Here is a 20,000-nt window from a genome sequence, read left to right as displayed (position 1 = left end):
GACGATGACGATGACGATGATGATGATGATGATGATGATGATGATGATGATGATGATGATGATGACGACGATGACGACGACGATAGAAACAGCCACTGCCATCACCAACAACAGCCATCAACAGCAAAAACTACTATGTGGCTACTAGAAATAGCAGCTATATAACCCTAACATCACATCGTATCGTCTTTAAAACGGAAGGATATAACGGTGATTGTAGCCCTAGGTGTTATATGTGCGTAACAAGTATGGTTTCATCTGTAATGTTTTTGATCTTATTCATACAGGGGTCTTGTTGAACCCCGGCCCAGTCGGAGGAAAGGGGAGATAAGTAGCAATAACATCCGTGTAAATTGAAAAGCTCATTGGATGATGTGCTCTTAGATATACTGTGTATGAAGAAACAAAACAGGATGGCCACAGCTGGAGCTCCTTTCATCAAAGGTCTGCTGGATCAAGGCTAACTACGTGCCAAACAACAACAACAACAACGCCAACACCAACAGCAACATAAACGATTAATATTATCAACAGCGAGGAAGAACTCATTGGGCAGTAAAAGTTTAGTTGTTTTTAGTATACGCTGTGTCTCGGAAAAGGAAATAAAAAATAGACAGGATAGTCACAGCTGGAACGCCTTTGATCATAACTCCACTGGTGCAAGGTTGAATTAGGGTTATATAACAACAAAAACAATAATAATACATGCATGCGTACACATGTACATACGTCTGTGCGTATGTGCGTAGTTGGAGGCGCAATGGCCCAGTGGTTAGGGCAGCGGACTTGCGGTCATAGGATCGCGGTTTCGATTCCCAGACCGGGCGTTGTGAGTGTTTATTAAGCGAAAATACCTAAAGCTCCACGAGGCTCCGACAGGGGATGGTGGCGAACCCTGCTGTACTCTTCCACCACAACTTTCTCTCACTCTTACTTCCTGTTTCTGTTGTGCCTGTAATTCAAAGGACCAGCAGCCTTGTCACACTGTGTCACGCTGAATATCCCCGAGAACTACATTAAGGGTACACGTGTCTGTGGAATACTCAGCCACTTGCACGTTAATTTCACGAGCAGGCTGTTCCGTTGATCGAATCAACTGGAACCCTCGACGTCGTAAGCGACGGAATGCTAACGACAACATGTGCGAAGTTAAAAGTGGTTTTTATGCAGTGAATATCACCCAAACAGACGATTTATTAAAATTGAAGCGTTAGATACATTTAGTGATTTTATAAACTGTGAGTTCGACGTTACGTCAGTTGTCGGCCTCAACAGATTGGTTTTGGTGTTTCTCTGAGATTGATCAACTATTGTAGACCGCTCTCATAAGGGCCCCAATAAATACTGAAGATCAATTAAGACTGGTCATCAATATATGGTGAAATAGATTAAATTTGAGCTTTGTACGTCTACTATCAGGGTTTATATAAAACTGTACACACACACACACACACACACACACACATTCTCAATGCAGTGATTAGCTCAAACATTCCTCAGTGTTTCGCAATGGATTCTTTAAAAACTGTTGAACAAAACTCTAAACGTCAAAAAGAAAAAGAAAAAGATTGCGGCCTTTCTTGCTTCATATTAAGATACCCTTAAATATGCAACAACACACTAACTATTTATAAAACGAAGGGGTTTCTTGCTTGAAATAAAGATATAATTAAACTATTCAACAGAACAAGAACTACTTTATTTATTTTATTTATTATTATTATTTTTTTTTTTTTTTGCATGAAAGACAAAAAAATGGGGTTGCTCCCTGGCGCAGACAATTCCTTTTTAATTATAATTAGTGGTTTTTGTTCCCTGTCTTTTCAGTTTGAAAATGTGAAAGAAAGGATTTGCTGATAAATCTAATTAACTATTGTTACGAATATAATTATTTTACCAGTTAATGTATGAAAATTTTTCCCGACATCATCGTTATTGTGGCCTTCGTCTTCGTCAGCGTCTGCGTCTGTGTCGTCGGTCACCGTGGTGGTGGCCACGGCTGACGATGGCGGCGGCAGCAGCATCTTCAACGTCAGTAATAACTAGAACAACAACATCACCAACGCTAAAATTCGTCGTCGTCGTAGTTCTCGTTATCGTCGTGACGTCATCATTATTGTCGTCGTCGTCGTCGTCGTCGTCGCCGCCGCTTTCATCATCTTAATAATCATCACCATCACCCACTGCCACCACCACCGCTATCACCACCAACATCATCATCATCACCATCATCATCATCATGATTATTCTCAACATCATCATCTATCATCATCGTTATTATCGCCATCACCACCACCACCACCACCACTATCAATATCATCACCATCGTCATCATCATTATCATCACCATCATAATCATAATCGTCATCATCATCACCATCATCATCATCATCATCATCATCACCATCATCATCATCATCATCATCATCATCATCATCATCATCATCATAAACATAATCATCATCATCACCATCATAATCATAATCGTCATCATCATCACCATCATCATCATCATCATCATCATCATCACCATTATCATAATCATCATCATCATCATCATAATCATAATCGTCATCATCATCATCATCATCATCATCACCATCATCATCATCATCATCATCATCATCATCATCATCATCATCATCATCATCATCATCATCATCATCATCATAATCATCATAATCATCATCATCATCATCATCATCGTCGTCGTCGTCATCATCATGGTAACATTTTCATGCTTTTTTTTTTTTTTTTTTTCTCCAGTTGTTGAAATTTCTGTTGTTTATTAAATTATTTATTCTGAAATTTCTGGTTATATACAATTTTAGGTCACTGCCGTGTTTACTTGTACGTGCGCACGCACACACATACACACACACACACACACACACACATTTATACATGCAAATGTGTGTGCGTGTGTATATATATGAATATTTTTGTATACAAATATCTATCTGTATATGTGTACATGCGTATGGGTGTTTGCGTGTGTGCTCGTGCATGTGTCTCTGTATATATATATATATATATATATATATATATATATATATATGCATGTGTGTGTGTGTGTGTGTGTGTGCGTGTGTGTGTGTGTGTGTGTGTGTGTGTGTGTGTGTATGTGTGTGTGTGTGTGTTACAGTTCAACATACACTTCTTTCAACGTGACCTTTTCAACTGTATATCAATCAAGAGGAAGTTTTATCTCTGAACAAACATGGTCTTTATACGTAGAATATGAGTCAAAGCACACGCACAAGTACACTCACACATATGCACGCATAACATGACCAGGTACATACTTACACATACATAGACATGCATACACGTAGTCATACACACACACACACATACACGCACATGTATGTATATATATATATATATATATATATATATATATATATATATATATACATATATTTATACATATGCATATATATGCATGTATGTGTGTATGCTTTTATGCATATATGTCCATATATATATTGTATAAGCATATATATAATTGTGTATGCATGTATATATGAACATAATATATATGTATATTTTTGTATATATACATATATATATATGTATGTATGTATGTATGTATGTATGTGTATATATATATATATATATATGCTGGTGTATCTATATACATATGTGTATATACATATATGTGCTTATATCTTTATATATATATATATATATATATATATATATATATATATATATATATATATATATATATATATATACATATATGTATATCCATACATATATGCATGTGAGTGTGTGTGTGTGTGTGTGTGTGTGTGTGTGTGTGTTGTGTACATACATCCATACAAGCACACTTCCCCAGGTGCTGTTAGCTAAAATAACCACACAATAAACTCGATATAAACCTGACTTCACTTAACTAGCAAAATGACTCAACGCGTGAGTCGCTCCTACTAGTTGTTATTTAAAGTTAGCAAACACTATAATTAATAGGTTAAAGAGAAGCGAAATACACTTCTGTTTATTTAATCAGTTGTTTGTCGATATCTTTTCAAAGCATCTGGAAACGGTTTACACTCAACAGGACAGTGGTTCTGCCGTAGAAACGTCAGTGTGTGGATCAAAATGAATAGCGGTGTTAAATATATATATCAAATTTAATGTTTGAGGATTAAGATTAAGAAAATGCGCGTTAAACACGGTATCGAAACCTTAGACAGACAGACAAACAGAGAGGCATGTAGGTATGTAGGTAGGTATGTAGGTAGGTAAGTAGGTAGGTAGACAGACGGACAAATAGACAGACAGACAGACAGATAGATAGATAGATAGATAGACAGATAGACACGATCGTTTACGGTCTCATAAATTCTGCAACTTTGACTTCGTCATCCCTCCAAGATCGACGTTGCAGATACCAGTTATACAGGGTGTACACAATGTCTGGGTACATGCGGAAATGGTGTTGTTGGCACTCCGTCGCAGCCTGCTCGTGAAATTAACGTGCAAGTGGCTGAGCACTCCACAGACATGTGTACCCTTAACGTAGTTCTCGGGGATATTCAGCGTGACACAGTGCGACAAGGCTGACCCTTTGAATTACAGAAACAGGAAGTAAGAGTGAGAGAAAGTTGTGGTGAAAGGGTACAGCAGGGTTCGCCACCATCCCCTGCCGGAGCCTCGTGGAGCTTTAGGTGTTTTCCCTCAATAAACACTCACAACGCCCGGTCTGAGAATCGAAACTGCGATCCTATGACCGCGAGTCCGCTGCCCTAACCACTGGGCCATCGCGCCTCCACTACCTTTGCACTATATATAATGGCTATCAACAAACCAGTGAAGGGATATTCGATACCATAGTTGTGTGTTATAAAACATTTCGCTTATTTTAGCGGGGTTTACTGTTTCACTGGAATTTACTCGATTTGCAGCCAATTTCACGGCAGGGGAAAAAAACTGATGATAAATGAGAACAACCCACAGTTATGACAGATAAATGAAAACTCACTTGCCAGATCGGTTAGAGTTTGAGAGGAATGGAAGTGCTTATGATTAGATGCAAACATGTACACATATACACACGTAATTATACTACATGCAGGCCGTTGGCCTTAGTTCAACAGTAAAACACTGGAAGATGAAAAATAGTGAAGTGATACCAGATCCAGCCTTTGAGATAACAATTGTTGTCGGCTATTAAAGAGGCAGGTGAAAACGTATAGGGTGACCAGACGCTAGCTGTCAGTGCAATAGTGATCAGGTGATTTAAAGGAAGTATAAACATGGATATTCACTGCAATATCGAAATAAAAAAATAAGTTATCTTTAGATTTTCTCTACCGATTTTAGAAAATAATTTTCTGTAGAAACGATGAATCTCAGAGCTAATAAAACAATAAATAACAGCGTGTAAAATATTGGATTGAAAACCCTATAAATAGAAAACGGCGATGTCTGCCTGTGGAATTCGAACCGAGAACGTCTGTAAATATGACAGACGTTCTACCACTGGATCAATGTCCTTCGAACTTTTCTGCACATCTTTGTCGTACTTACAGATAACGTAGGTTTGAATTCCATGGGCAGCCTTCGACATTTTTTCTTTCCAACGGCTTTTTAACCCAATACTTACACGTTATTAATTATAACTTTATCTACTTTGGCCTTAATTCAAAAGAAAAACATTGGAAGATGAAAAACAGTTGCCGTACAACTCGCAAAAGTTCAGACCGCTATAATAAACGCTAGCATCAATATAATCGTGAACTTAACGAAATCGTTATAATTTTATAAGGATTCTTTTGGAGTCAAAAAAAAAATCAAAGAAATGAGATAGTCGATGTTTCCCTGAGTAGTTTCGATGAGGTACAATTATCAGAACTGGTAGGTTTCTTTTTATTGCATACACCAGAAAGTAAAACGTCGGACTATATAGAGACGATGGTTTAGCAGTTTCCCACAGTATGAATAAGCGTGCTACGGACAAATTCCGGTAAATTAATATATTTACGGTAATTAATATATTTACACTGTTCGTCTAGGTTTTGTGTTTGTGTTTGTGCCTATGTGTTTGTGTCTCTGTATGTTTTCCCTTACCAATAATCTCTTCGCCACCAACATCGTCGCCGTCGGCGTCATCAACATCATCGTCATCATTAGCATAATCATCATCATCAATACCACGAACATCCTCGTCGTCATCATCGTTCTTGTCGTCGTCGTCGTCGTCGTCGTTGCTGTCGTCCTCATCATCAACATCAGCATCAGCATCATCATTAACATTCTTGTCGCCGTCGTCATAATCGTCGTCGTCGAAGACGTCATTATCCCCGTCATCATCAGCAGCAGCAGTAGCATCGTCGCCACCACCACCGCCATTAATATCATCATCATCATCATCATCATCGTCATAATACATCAACAGACTTCCAAAATGTCTCCTTATGTTTCAACTCTTTTTTCGATCATATACTTTAATGTGCCAATATGGAAAGAAAGAAAGAAAGAAAGAAAGAAAGATAGAAAGAAAAAAAGAAAGAAAGAAAGAAAGAAAGAAAGAATGAAAGAAAGAAATAGAAATAAAAACAGAAGATAAAATAGGACGAAAAGAACAACAAATAAATATACAATAAAATATAGCAACAAGCCGAAACAAAATGGCTGCCGACATATATGTTCTAACGGTGCTACCGAATCCTTGACAGCTTAATTCCTTCTAAAATATACAAGCAAAAGAATGATGGCAGGTGCCAAATGTTGCCAACATTATTAGGCACCGTCCTACTTTCCTTCTCTCCCGCCCACTTACATGTCTCTCTCTCTCTCTCCCTCTCTCCCTCTCTCTCTCTCTCTCTCTCTCTCTTTCTCTCTCTCCAATCATATTCCTTCCCTCCCACTCATCCCGCATTATACCGCTGTAAGTGTTTATTTTAAACAAATTGAAAAGAAATTTCATCATGGCGTTTGACTTCCGTTATTGCTGATGTGTCTGAATATTAATTGAAACAGACAAACGCATAAATGAAAGAGAACAAATAAATAATGAACAAAGAGCTAAGAAACCAAGACAAATTAAGACGGCAACCATTTTTACCCTTCATATATAAAACGGGCGCAGATACGTATGTGGACACACACAAACACACATATGTATGTGTGAATATATATATATATATATATATATATATATATATATATATATATATATATATATATATATATATATATATATATATATATATATATATATATATACACGTACATACGTATATATAATAGCACAATATTACACTTGTAAGTAAATAAACGTATACTATTAGGATCTCTTAGACGTTGACTGATGAGGATTTAGCTACGAATTTTCCGTGGGCTACTGTGTTGTCAAATTTTCCATTTGTTATATTTTTGTAATATATACTGGTTGTTATGTTTTTATAAAAATCCTTGAAATATATATATATATATATATATATATATATATATATATATATATATATATATATATATAGTGATTTGGGGATCCACAATAGGATTTTAAGGACCCCTGAAGAAATTTTGCTTTAGTTGTATGTACTGGTATTTATTACAAGAAACAGCTAGGTTTTTTTTTCTCTAACAGTTTACATAGTTCAACCTACACAAGTTAATGTGGGAAAAACAAAATAGGAATTTTGAAAGAAGTTTCTATAAAACTAATTTTTAAACATTCAATGGCTATAGGGGTCCACCAGAATAAAATAGTAATCAAAGGGGCCCATAGATAAAAAAAAATGCTTGGGAACCCCTGAGCTAAACAAACAAAGTAATTTCAGCTGGAAGACATAAGTCAACCATTCAAAACACCGAAAGACCGTCAGCATCACTTAAACATTTATTTGTAATGAGGTTTTAAAATGTCGTCGCTCAAAACTGCAACCTGTCCAGAGATCCTGTCTTTGAAACTTTCAGTCCTTCAGAACTTCAGTTAACATTGTATATTTCGAAAAATGGGGCAACAAGAAGAGATGGTGAATACAAAAAGGAAGAAGAAATATGAAAGACAGCTGATACCAAAAATCATTGATAACTGACCGTTTATGGGTACTGTTGTGTCGACGCCCCCAAACGAAGAAGTAGGATCGCCCAAGACATATAAATAGAAGTAGTCAGCCATGGTAGAGGAGTTGAGTAGCCGTCTTGTAGCGGTTGAGTAGAGATCATTCGAATGTGTTAGATAGCAGTAGCTTGAGACATAACAGGTACCCAACCAGAGCCACTGACCAATACCCAGATAATGAAAAACAACAACGAAACAGCGTAAGCGATATATATCGCGGAATTTTCGGAAATTTTCCGACACAACACAATTTTTTTTTTCTTTTTGTCTGTAAAATTTGAAGGAATCTGATCATCAGAACGTAAAGACTGACGAAATGCCGGTGAGCATTTTTGCCCAGCGTACTAACATCTATGCCAGTTCTACTACAGACATAAGACCTGAAATTTTGCGGGGAGCGGGATAGTTGATTACGACGACCCCATTACTCATCTGGTACTTGTTTTATCAACTCCGAAAGGATGAAAGGCGAAATCGACCTCGGTGGAATTTGAACTCAGAACATAAGGGCGGACGAAATGCCATTAAGCATTTTTACCCAGCGTACCAACATCTATGCCAGCATGCCGGTTTACGTAATGCTATGATTAATAGCATGTAAATAAGAGGCCGTAAAATCCTTCTGGATAGAAAAAGTCGACAGCAGCCTTTGACTTTTTCTGTTCAAGTGTACAAGATAAAAATAAAAGATTTATTTAATCTAGTCAAGAGTGTGTTCGTTACTCCTAATTTAATTATTTAATAATTATCAATTCGAGAGCATTACGCTTGATTTAATTAACAAGTTGTTTAATAATTATCAACTTATGAACGCTATCTCTAATTTTAATTGTATTCTAATTATTTATTTTTCATTCACTTAAAAAAAATCTAAAGAATTCCTCGTGATTTAATGGTCCAATAATTTTTAAAAAGATTTTCATTTATCTGTTCATCTATTTATTTTGATGGCGTCATAAGAATTTACATATTTTCGACAGAACATAAAATAATTCTTTTTTAGGAACAGTGGATATCGAAACAGATAAAGCTATTGTAGATAAAGCAATATATATATAAATATTCTAAGAAGTGTGCCCCTTTTTCTGTTTATCCTGATAGATAATATCTTAATTCTTTTATCTTTCCCTTGTTTCTGTCATTGGACATTGACGATGCTGGGGCGCCACCTGAAGGGATTTTAGTCGGATAGGTTTTCCGACTCTGTATATATAGATAAGAGTTGCTTTCTCGGGACGAATATTGCAGTTAAGTAGGCTTTCAATGATATATCTGCTTTAAGTATCATACACCGATTGATATACATACATATATATATATATATATATATATACATATGTATATATATATATATATATATATATATATATATATATATATATATATATATATATATATATATACATATGTATATATATATATTTATACATATATATAAAAATATATGCATGCATGCATGTATGTATGTATATATACATATAAATATATATGTATGTATGTATGCATGTATGTATGCATGAATGTATGTGTACGTATGTATCTATATATGTGTGTGTATATGTATGTATGTCCGTGTGTATGTATGTCCGTATGTATGAACGTGTGTGTGTGTGTGTGTGTGTGTGTGTGTGTGTGTGTGTGTGTGTGTGTGTGCACATGTTTACGTTTGCAAATGGACGAAAAGAATTTAAAACACTGTATAAGGTGCAAGTAAAGAAAGAAAGAAAGAAAGAAAGAGAAAACTGTTATGGCAAGGAAAACATATAAAAACCAAACCAAACCAAAACAAAACAAAACAAAACCAATGGAATCGTGGGTGAAAGTGTGAACGAGAGATGTCAGAAAGATAGCAGTTATTGAAAAACAGCCAACGGGATGTCCTCCAACTGACAATTGGCAGGGAAGAAGACTTCGATATTTCTCTATTTTTGTAATCTATCGAAGTAGTTTAGAAACGCTATCATCTTCGCCACCGTCACCACATTTCCCAGCATCACCGCCACCGCCACCAGCGGTTGTACCTCCTTGAATTAACACCATCGATAATGCACCTCGCCACCAGTACGATCACACACGCGACCACCACTATTGGTAGTTTCGCCGTTAGCACCGTCACCACCAGCAGCAGCAGCAGCAGCAGCACTTACGATGGCAGCAAGAACATCACAATCACGAAGCATTGCAATCACCGCCGTCATAACCACCCACACCACCATCATCACTATCGTCGTCAGAACCACTAGCACCACCACCACCACTACAACCACCACCACAACCACCACCATCACTACCACCATCATATTCATCTCCGTCGACACCTCTGCCACCATCGGTACCACCACTGCCATCACCGTTGCCACCAACACCGCTACCGTCAGCACGACCATCAGCACGACCATCACCATCAGCATGACCATCACCATCACCGCCATCATCAAAACTGTCATCAGCATTACCACTGCAGCGTCAACGTGAAATATACTAACACCCACTTTACTATTAAGTTCTCAAGCAGCAGGCGCCTCTGGGTCAGTCTTCCTATTCCCTCTGTTGTGGTGCAAAAAGGGTGCACTATTATTTTTAGTTTATTTCTTTTCTTCCTTTAAAAACTTCTGCCCTTCAGGAATTTTGTGCCCAGGCAACCGTCCCTGGGGCCACGTTCACACTATGCCATAGCATTCAAATGTTTCCTATTTGTCTTTTTTTTTTTGTTGCTCTAAATCTGGCTGCGACGTTTAAATTATGATTATCTGATGAGCTCCAATAAGACCAAAACATGTAAGTAACTGTCGCAGTACTTCTTAAAATCAGACAGACTCTCCACTGCCTTCCATATTTACTAAATTTTAATGACTGCATTAGCCGGCGTATAAAATGTACTGTTATATATATATATATATATATATATATATATATTTATATATATATATATATATATACACATCGCCATGATAGATCGCTGACCACAACATTCAAATTGTTTTTCTCCCTGCTTTTCTCCTTATTTCTTTCTGTTGAAGAGCGTAGCTTGAAACGTTAAAGACTTTCTCTATTCCCGGGCGTTAAACTAATACATCCTTTTGTTGTTTACACCACCTGTCCTCGTCTGTTGTTGTTCTTTTTTTTGTAAATTCTCCCATACACACACACACACACACACACACACACACACACACACATATATATATATATATATATATATATATATATATATATATATATATATATATATATATATATATATATATATATATATATATATATATATATATATATTACATACAGTTTCCGTCAACCAAATACACTCAGAAAGCATTTGGTCGGCCCGTGGCTATAGGAGACACTCGGGGTGCCACGCAGTGATACTGAACTCGGAACCATTTGGTCGGGAAGTAAACTTCTTACCACATTACCACATACACACACGTACACGCACCTACGCGCACACACACACACACACATGCATATGCACACGTACATACACACAAGAATCATATATGTACGTATATAAAATTGATTGTGCGTATGTATGTGTGTGTGTTGCTTTTTAATAGCGTTGTTTTTTGGGGTTTCTTTTTTTTTTTTTTTTTTTTCATAGTGTCACATCGCCATGTTTTCTGAGAACATTGACTGGTAAATATGTCACAGAGAATTCCCGAAGGAGGTCAGTAATCCTTCCTGAAAATGTCCGTCAAAGTGTCATTAACATTGCCTACCATTCAGTTGTGCTGTTGTCGAAATCTCAAAAAAGAAAAGAAAGAAAAACTCTGCCTTTGACACTTGCCAACTTCCAACTTCTACTCCACATTGGTCTGTGTGACTCAAATACCTTCCTAAAAATAATTTCAACTTTGACCCCTAGCATGTAGGGAGTGGAAAGGGTTTTCATTCTTCTTAAACAAGACGAGACTCGAAAACGTCACGCCATACTGCAAAGGATACATGTCACTAACAGCACTTACTCTTTTACTTGTTTCAGTCATTTGACTGCGGCCATGCTGGAGCACCGCCTTTAGTCGAGCAAATCGACCCCAGGGCTTATTCTTTGTAAGCCTAGTACTTATTCAATCGGTCTCGTTTTGCCGAACCGCGAAGTTACGGGGACATAAACACAACAGCATCGGTTGTCAAGCGATGTTGACGGGGACAAACACAGACACACAATCATATACACACACACATACATATATACATATATATATATATATATATATATATATATATATATATATATATATATATATATATATATGACGGGCTTCTTTTAGTTTCCGTCTACCAAATCCACTCACAAGGCTTTGGTCGGCCCGAGGCTATAGTAGAAGACACCTGCCCAAGGTGCAACGCAGTGGGACTGAACCCGGAACTATGTGGTTGGTAAGCAAGCTACTTACCACACAGCCATATATATATATATATGTATATATATATATATATATATATATATATATATATATATATATATATATATATATATATGACGGGCTTCTTTTAGTTTCCGTCTACCAAATCCACTCACAAGGCTTTGGTCGGCCCGAGGCTATAGTAGAAGACACCTGCCCAAGGTGCAACGCAGTGGGACTGAACCCGGAACTATGTGGTTGGTAAGCAAGCTACTTACCACACAGCCATATATATATATATATGTATATATATATATATATATATATATATATATATATATATATACATTTATATATATACATATATATATATATATGTATATATATATATATATATATATATATATATATATATATATATATATATATATATATACATTTATATATATACACACACATATATATATATATATATATATATATATATATATATATATATATATATATATATAATCTTTTATTTGTCTCAGTCATTTGACTGTAGCCATGCTGGAGCACCCCAGGACTTATTCTTAATAAATCTAATACTCATTGTATCGGCTCTCTTTTGCCGAACCGCTAGTTTATGGGGACGCAAACACACCAACATCGATTGACAAGCGATGTTGGGGGGACAAACAGATACACAAACACAGACACTCACACACACACATTCACATGCGCGCGCGCGCTTCTTTCAGGCTATAGTAGAAGACATTTACCCAAAGTGCCACGCAGTGAAACTGAACCCAGAACCATGTGGTTAGTAACCAAGCGTTTATATGCATTTTTCTATGCATCGAAATAGGTGTGTGTGTGTGTGTGTGTGTGTGTGTGTGCGTGTATGTGTGTGTGTGTGTATGTGTGTGTGTATATGCACTGATAAAAACTGCTGAATGCATAAATATGTCAACGCCTGTATATGTATGACTTTGTGTTTGCATGTATCCGTGTATATCTGTGTATATTTATATACGTGAGAGCATTCGCACGTAAGTATGTATGTATATGTATATATATATATATACATATCCGTGTGTGTGTGTTTGTGTGTGATAATGAATCTGTGCTTGCGTATGTATATGTATATGTATACACATTCATGTGTACTACGATTATGTGCTTGTCAATGTGTAACTATGGCAACATACAACTATGATTGGATATGTATGTGTGTATGTCTATGCTTGTGTGTGTGTGTGTTTGTGTATGTGAGAGTATGTGTATGACTCTGACAAGACTCTATGTGTGTGGTATGTGTATTTGTGGTATGTGTGTATGTGTGTGTGGAAGGTATGTGTGTATGTGTGTGTTCATGTGTGTGTGTGTGTGTGTGTGTGGCGCGCGCGTGTGTGTATGTGTGGCGTGTGTGCGTGTGTGCATGTGTGTGAGTGCATGTGTGTATGCGTGTGGAAGGTTTGAGCGAGGCGTGTATGTGTAAGTGCATGCGTGTGTGTGTCTATGACTAGTGTGTGCATGTGCATGCGTATGTGTATGTGTTTGTGTGTGTGTACATGTGTTTGTGTGCGTGTGGAAAATATGTGCGCGGCGTGTGTGTGGTATGTGTGTGTATATACGTCTGTGTATACGTTTGTGTGCGTGCATGTGTATATGTGTGTGTGTGCGTGTGCATATATGCATGTGTGCGTGTGTGCATGTGCATGTGCATGTGTGTGTGTGTGTGTGTGTAGACAATGCATATTCTTCGATTACTAATACGGAAAACATGTTGTGAAGAGACGTAAACAATTCTGCCGAGAAATTTTTCATTCCTTTATCATCACCTCACCCTTCTCTCCCTCATTTCCCTCCGTCTCTCAGCCATCCACTTTCTCTCACATCTTCCTCCTACCTCCATCTCTCGTTCTTCTATTCGTCCTCTCCTATATCTCCCCTTCCTCTCTTTCCCACTCTCTCTCTCTCTCTCTCTCTCTCTCTCTGTTATTCTCTCAACCCCACTCCCTCCACACTCTATCTATCTCTATCTATATATCTCTCTCTCTCTTTCTCCCTCTCTCCTGCTATCTCTGACTTTATGTGGCTTCTCAACTACATCTTTGTTTCTCAGTCTTTCTTTGTCTATCTGGGTTTTTTTTACAACCTTTCTTTAATCTATCACTCTAGTCATACGAGTGCGCACACACAAACACACACACACACACATACACACACACACACACACACACACACACACACACATACGCACGCACGCACACACACACACACACACACACATATAATAGTTAAACAGGACGGCAAACATTAAAACAAGGCTAATATCGCAAATCATATACAATATTATCATAGGAAGAAATTCAAAATCTAAGCGTACCTAATCGTCCCTCTGCGCACACGTCGGACAAACTCGTCTCAAAGAACATCCGTGCCTGTAGAGTTTATCTCGAACCGGTCGGGGACCTCGGTAGCACTGCTAGGCTTAAGGACATCTGAAAATTATCCATGATAGTTCCCGACCAGAAAGTCCTCCAAAACAGACGAGCCAGTTCTTTCTCGTCGGCGCCCAGAGTCTCCTCGAGAACATCGTCGCACTTCCCTGTCACTAATCCTGTATAAATTTCTAAAGCGGAACATCCATCGGTCCCATAGCCCGACTGGTAGAGGGCTGTTAGCGCCTGATAGCATTCTAGGTAATAATGGCTTCACGTTTTGGCACAAGGCCAGCAGTTTCGGGTGCAGGGCTAAGTCGATAACATCATCCCCAGTGTTTGACAGGTACATATTTTATTGACCACCAAAGGATGAAAGGCTAAGTCGACTTCGGCTAAATTTGAACTCAGAACGAAAGACAGAAGAAATACCGCTAAGCATTTTGCTCAGGACGCTAACATTTTGCCGGCTCTTCTCTCTACCCTGGGCACAAGGCATGAAATTGTGGGGGAGGGGTACTAGTCGATTACATCGACCCCAGATGCTCGAATGGTACTTATTTTATCGACCCCAAAAGGATGAAAGACAAAGTTGAGCTCGGTGAAATATGAACTTAGATCGTTTTGACGCGTTGACGATTTTGCTGTAGTTAAGAAGGCCTGGGTGCAACAGCATGGTCTCGAGTTCAGTTCCACTGCGCGACATCTTCGTCAAGTGTCTTCTATTATAGCTATGGGCTCACCAATGCGTTCTGAGTGAATTTGGTAAGTGGAAAATGTATGAAATCCCGACGTATATATACATGTGTGTTTTTATATGTACACGCACATGTGTGTGTTGTGTTGTGTGTGTGTGTGTGCGTGTGTGCGTGCGTGCGTGCGTGCGTGCGTGTGTGTGTGTGTGTGTGTGTGTGTGTGTGTGTGTGTGTGTGTGTGTATAGTGCCAAATTGTTCGACTAAAATCCTTCAAAGTGGTGCTCCAGGATGGTCGCAGTCCAGTGACTGAAACAAGTAAAGTGTAGAAGAAAGAAAGAAAGAAAGAAAGAAAGAAGAAGAAAAAGAAGAACGTTGTTACTTGTTACCCTTTCTTGTTGATTAGAAGTCTTTTTCTGTCCTGTCCTCTAGTCTCTCTCTCTAGATTAGATTTTGTCGAGTTTCATAATTTTGCGTCTTGTTTTGTTGCACGGAATTATAAGTGAATACGATGACGGGGGTATCTCATTTATCATTTTTTCGTGCGTCAGATATTTAGAATAAAAAGAAAACAAATCAGTTTTGAAAAATATCTTCTTCATTAGCCGAGTTTCAAAACAAAAGGTTAACCAGACACTCCCCTACAACAAACAAAGAAACATTTCCACAGACAGCAGACGAGATTTCAGAAAAGATTATCAAGGAAAATATAAACATTTACTTTTAAAATAATGAGGTACTTTCATATTATTGACGGCCATTTTTTTTTTTTTTTTTTAAATATTTACTAAAGCATTAGTAAATTAACTATTGATCTTTGACTCAATTCCTTGCCCTTTTCTTCTCTATTATGTAGTAATAGCTATTCTGAAAGTCTGCCCATTACACCCGTTTCGCGAGTATAATAGTTTATTTACTAATTATTTAGTAAATAAAGAAAAATTGACTGTCGATAATAGGAAAGCGCTTATGGTCATGTGCCTGGTGTTTTAAGCATTTAGGAAGTTGAGTAGCGTGACTCACTGACCCTGGTAAAGGTACAGTTTCCTGGTTCCAAAATGAGTCGGCTATAACAGCGGAAAGAAATACAAGGACGAGAGATGTAATTGACTGCCACACTTTATTCAAACGCTTAATGAAAGGTGCAGCAAAGTTGGTATTGTCAAAAGAAAATATATTATGGTTTCTCATGCAGCTGGATCTTGGTGATGTGTGCTTGGCCACACGGAACACAACAGCACCTCAAGGTATGAACACTGCAGACGGAGATTCGCACTTCTCCGACAAAGAGTCATGCATTCAAAATCTAAAATATATGACTATAGATAAAACAATGGATCGAAAGGAAGGCATAAAAAAAATGAAAGAAGACAGACAGACAGAGAAAGAGAGAGAGGGGGTACTGGAAATAAATGAAATGATAGATAGTGAGAGAGAGAGAAAGAGACAGACATACAGAGGGACTGGAAATAGATGGAATGATAGATAGATAGATAGATAGATAGACAGACAACCAAAAATTTATAAAAATGGCCAATTATGATAGTTCCAATTAATGTGTAATTCGCCCTCGTCGTGGTTTCTCTCCAAGTTCTGGAGTAATGTTTCGACAGTAGTGTGGTGTGTGGGGTGTGGGGAGTGAATAACGAAAGCAGTTTAAAAAATTTTCCCCGAAACTCCTTTTCTTCCCCCCCCCCCCTTGCGAATAGAATAGAAGCCATTCCATTAAAATATGTAGCAGTAATCACCCCACTTCGAACAAGTCCCGCGAATCGTTGTGAGAGACGGCTACCCCCGCCGCTGTATGGTTCAACACTCCCGCTATTGGTAAAATGACTACAAGAAAGACACGGAGCGGCGACGGTATCGTCTTTTACAACGATACACTGGACTTGTCCGAAGGGACATTACCGCTACATATTTTAATAGAATGGCTTCTGTTAGCTGTGGGTGGGTTTATCATGTATTGAATTGTATTGCGGGGCGAGAGGGAGAGTAACGTAAGGGGAAGAAGACACGGAGAGTTTCGGGGAAAATTTTTTAAACTGTCCCAGTCATCCACTCCCCACCTCTTACGACATATTTATATTTATATTTATCTATCTATAATTACACATACATACATAAATATATATACGTACACGCACACACACACACACACACACACACACACACACACACACACTCACTCACACACATATATATTCATACATACATATTTATATGTGTATATAACATACATAGATACACACATATATTTATACATAAGTGTTTTATGCAAATGTTATAAATATATTTATAACTCATATATATGTATGTATGCATACATACATACATACATACATATACATGCTTGCACACATTCATACATACACACAGATACATGCATACATACATCCATACATACATACATACATACATACGTACGTACATACATACATTCATACATATAGAGAAGTAGACAGACAGACATATAGAGAGGCAGGTAGGCAAAAAAACACTTGTGTATTAATAATTGAGTATTCTACCCTCAGTATATTGGATAGATATTATCCCTTAGTTGGTTGGATTCACAACCTCTAACTGGAATTATATAAATATATATATATATATATATATATATACGCACATACACATAACTGTCTGCTTGCTTGCCTACCTGCCTCTATATGTCTGCCTGTCTACTTCTCTATATGTATGATTGTATTATGTGCGTGTGTGTATCCATAAGCAACCACTCACCTGCAGACAGAAGCCACAAAAGCTGTTCAGAGCCTATCCTGTTGAGCGAGGCGAGAGGAGGCGGTTACTGCAAGAGTAGTGATAGGTTGGGAGGGGGACAACAATTAATGATTGAAGAAGCGTGAAGTGGATAGTAACATGAGATCCAAACCACCACGAACGCCAAATATTTACGTATTGCCTGTATTAATTTCTAAATTATACAACTGAATTATATAATTTATACTATTAGATCGCCCGGAAAGTTCTGGGCGTTTTTCAATATGCAAAAAGAGATATACTTTATAAACCGTACTCGTAGAAACTTCTAACTCCTCTGCAAGTTCTCTAGTTGTGATGTTTGAGTTTTCTTCGATTTTTGCCTTCAAAACATTTTCATCCAATTTTGAAGGTCTTCCACTGTGACTGTCATCTTCCAAGCTAAACTCTCCAGCTTTAAATTCTGCAAACTTCCTTCGAACAGTTGATTCACCGACAGCATCATCACCGTAAACTCCACAAATGTTTTTGCAAGTCTTTGCAGCATTTTCTCCTTTTTAAAAAAAAATAACAAAAGCATTACAACGCGAATATGAAATTTTTGGTTAGCCATTTCAAATGTCAATAAAGGATAACCAGAATGAAAGCTAAATCTATTTAGAAGAGATGCACAACCACTTCAAAGAAGAGATGCACCACCACTTCAAGCAACGCCAAAGTTTTAACTGTGATATTTTTCAGGTGTATTCAATGAAGCGCTAAAAGATTTAGCTTAAAAACGCTCAGAACTTTCTAGATAACTTAATATATACATTAATATGGGCATGTAAAATAATTTATCATTTATTTGTTATACACTAAAGTAAATTGTTTTTATATATACCTTCATCTCTCGCCATATCGCGGTTCACCTATCACGGTTTATTATTTAAGCTTACGTCGATTCCTCTGTATTGTTGTTTTGCATATATAATGAAATAAATATATACAAATTATAAGAATAGATTTTTTTTTAAAATATACAATACAGTACTGTTTCTACTTCGCGGATTTTCACCTATCGCGGGGTTAAGTGGTTTGCGAACGTAACACCCGCGATAGTTGAGGGTTACAATATAAAAAGAAAACAAAAGGGATGTGAAACGATCGTACTTGTATGGATGTTAATTGGTGAAATAATTTTTTTTCATCTTATACCTCCTCTCTTTCTTTATATTTCATATTCTTTTATTCTTCTATTTTTTTCTACTTGTTTCAATCATTTGACTGCGGCCATGCTGGAGCACCGCCTTTACTACCGCCTTTGAATGCTTTTTTTTTTTAATCGAAGAAATCGACTCGAAACTTATACTTTCTTTAGCCTAGTACTTGTTCTATCGGTCTATTTTGCCGAACTGTTAAGTTACGGGGACGTGTTTTAACACCCGGCACCTTGAGGGAGTCGTCCCTCACCGCGCAAAAGCAGCGTATCGGCGAGTGTGTGTGATCGATAATGCTACTTCTAATTCATAATTGAATATTCCTTCAGTATTTACATTATTTGCAATTGACGGATATTTGTCCTTATCTTGTTTGTTGTTAACACAACATTTCGGCTGATATACCCTCGGGAAATTTCGAACCTGAGTTCTCATTCCTAAGGTATTTTTCAATGTTGTTGTTGTTGTTGTTATTATTATTATTATTACTGTTTACACGAACGCTTTTCTACCTTTCGGACAAAGCCCTTTTGTAACCTTC

At 37.4% G+C, this 20,000-nt stretch overlaps 1 long non-coding RNA gene across 1 annotated transcript in view; it reads left to right on the top strand.

Moving 5' to 3' along the window:
* The window catches only part of LOC128249027 (uncharacterized), a 142,126-nt gene that overhangs the window by 121,912 nt on the left and 214 nt on the right, over nucleotides 1-20,000 (top strand). The gene's annotated exons all lie outside the window — the stretch shown is intronic.

Source organism: Octopus bimaculoides, chromosome 11, assembly GCF_046866305.1.
Source record: "Octopus bimaculoides isolate indiv1 chromosome 11, ASM4686630v1, whole genome shotgun sequence".
Classification (NCBI taxonomy): Eukaryota; Metazoa; Mollusca; class Cephalopoda; order Octopoda; family Octopodidae; genus Octopus; species Octopus bimaculoides.
The sequence above is the reverse complement of the archived record's forward strand: the minus strand, read 5'-3'. Positions and strand labels throughout refer to the sequence as shown.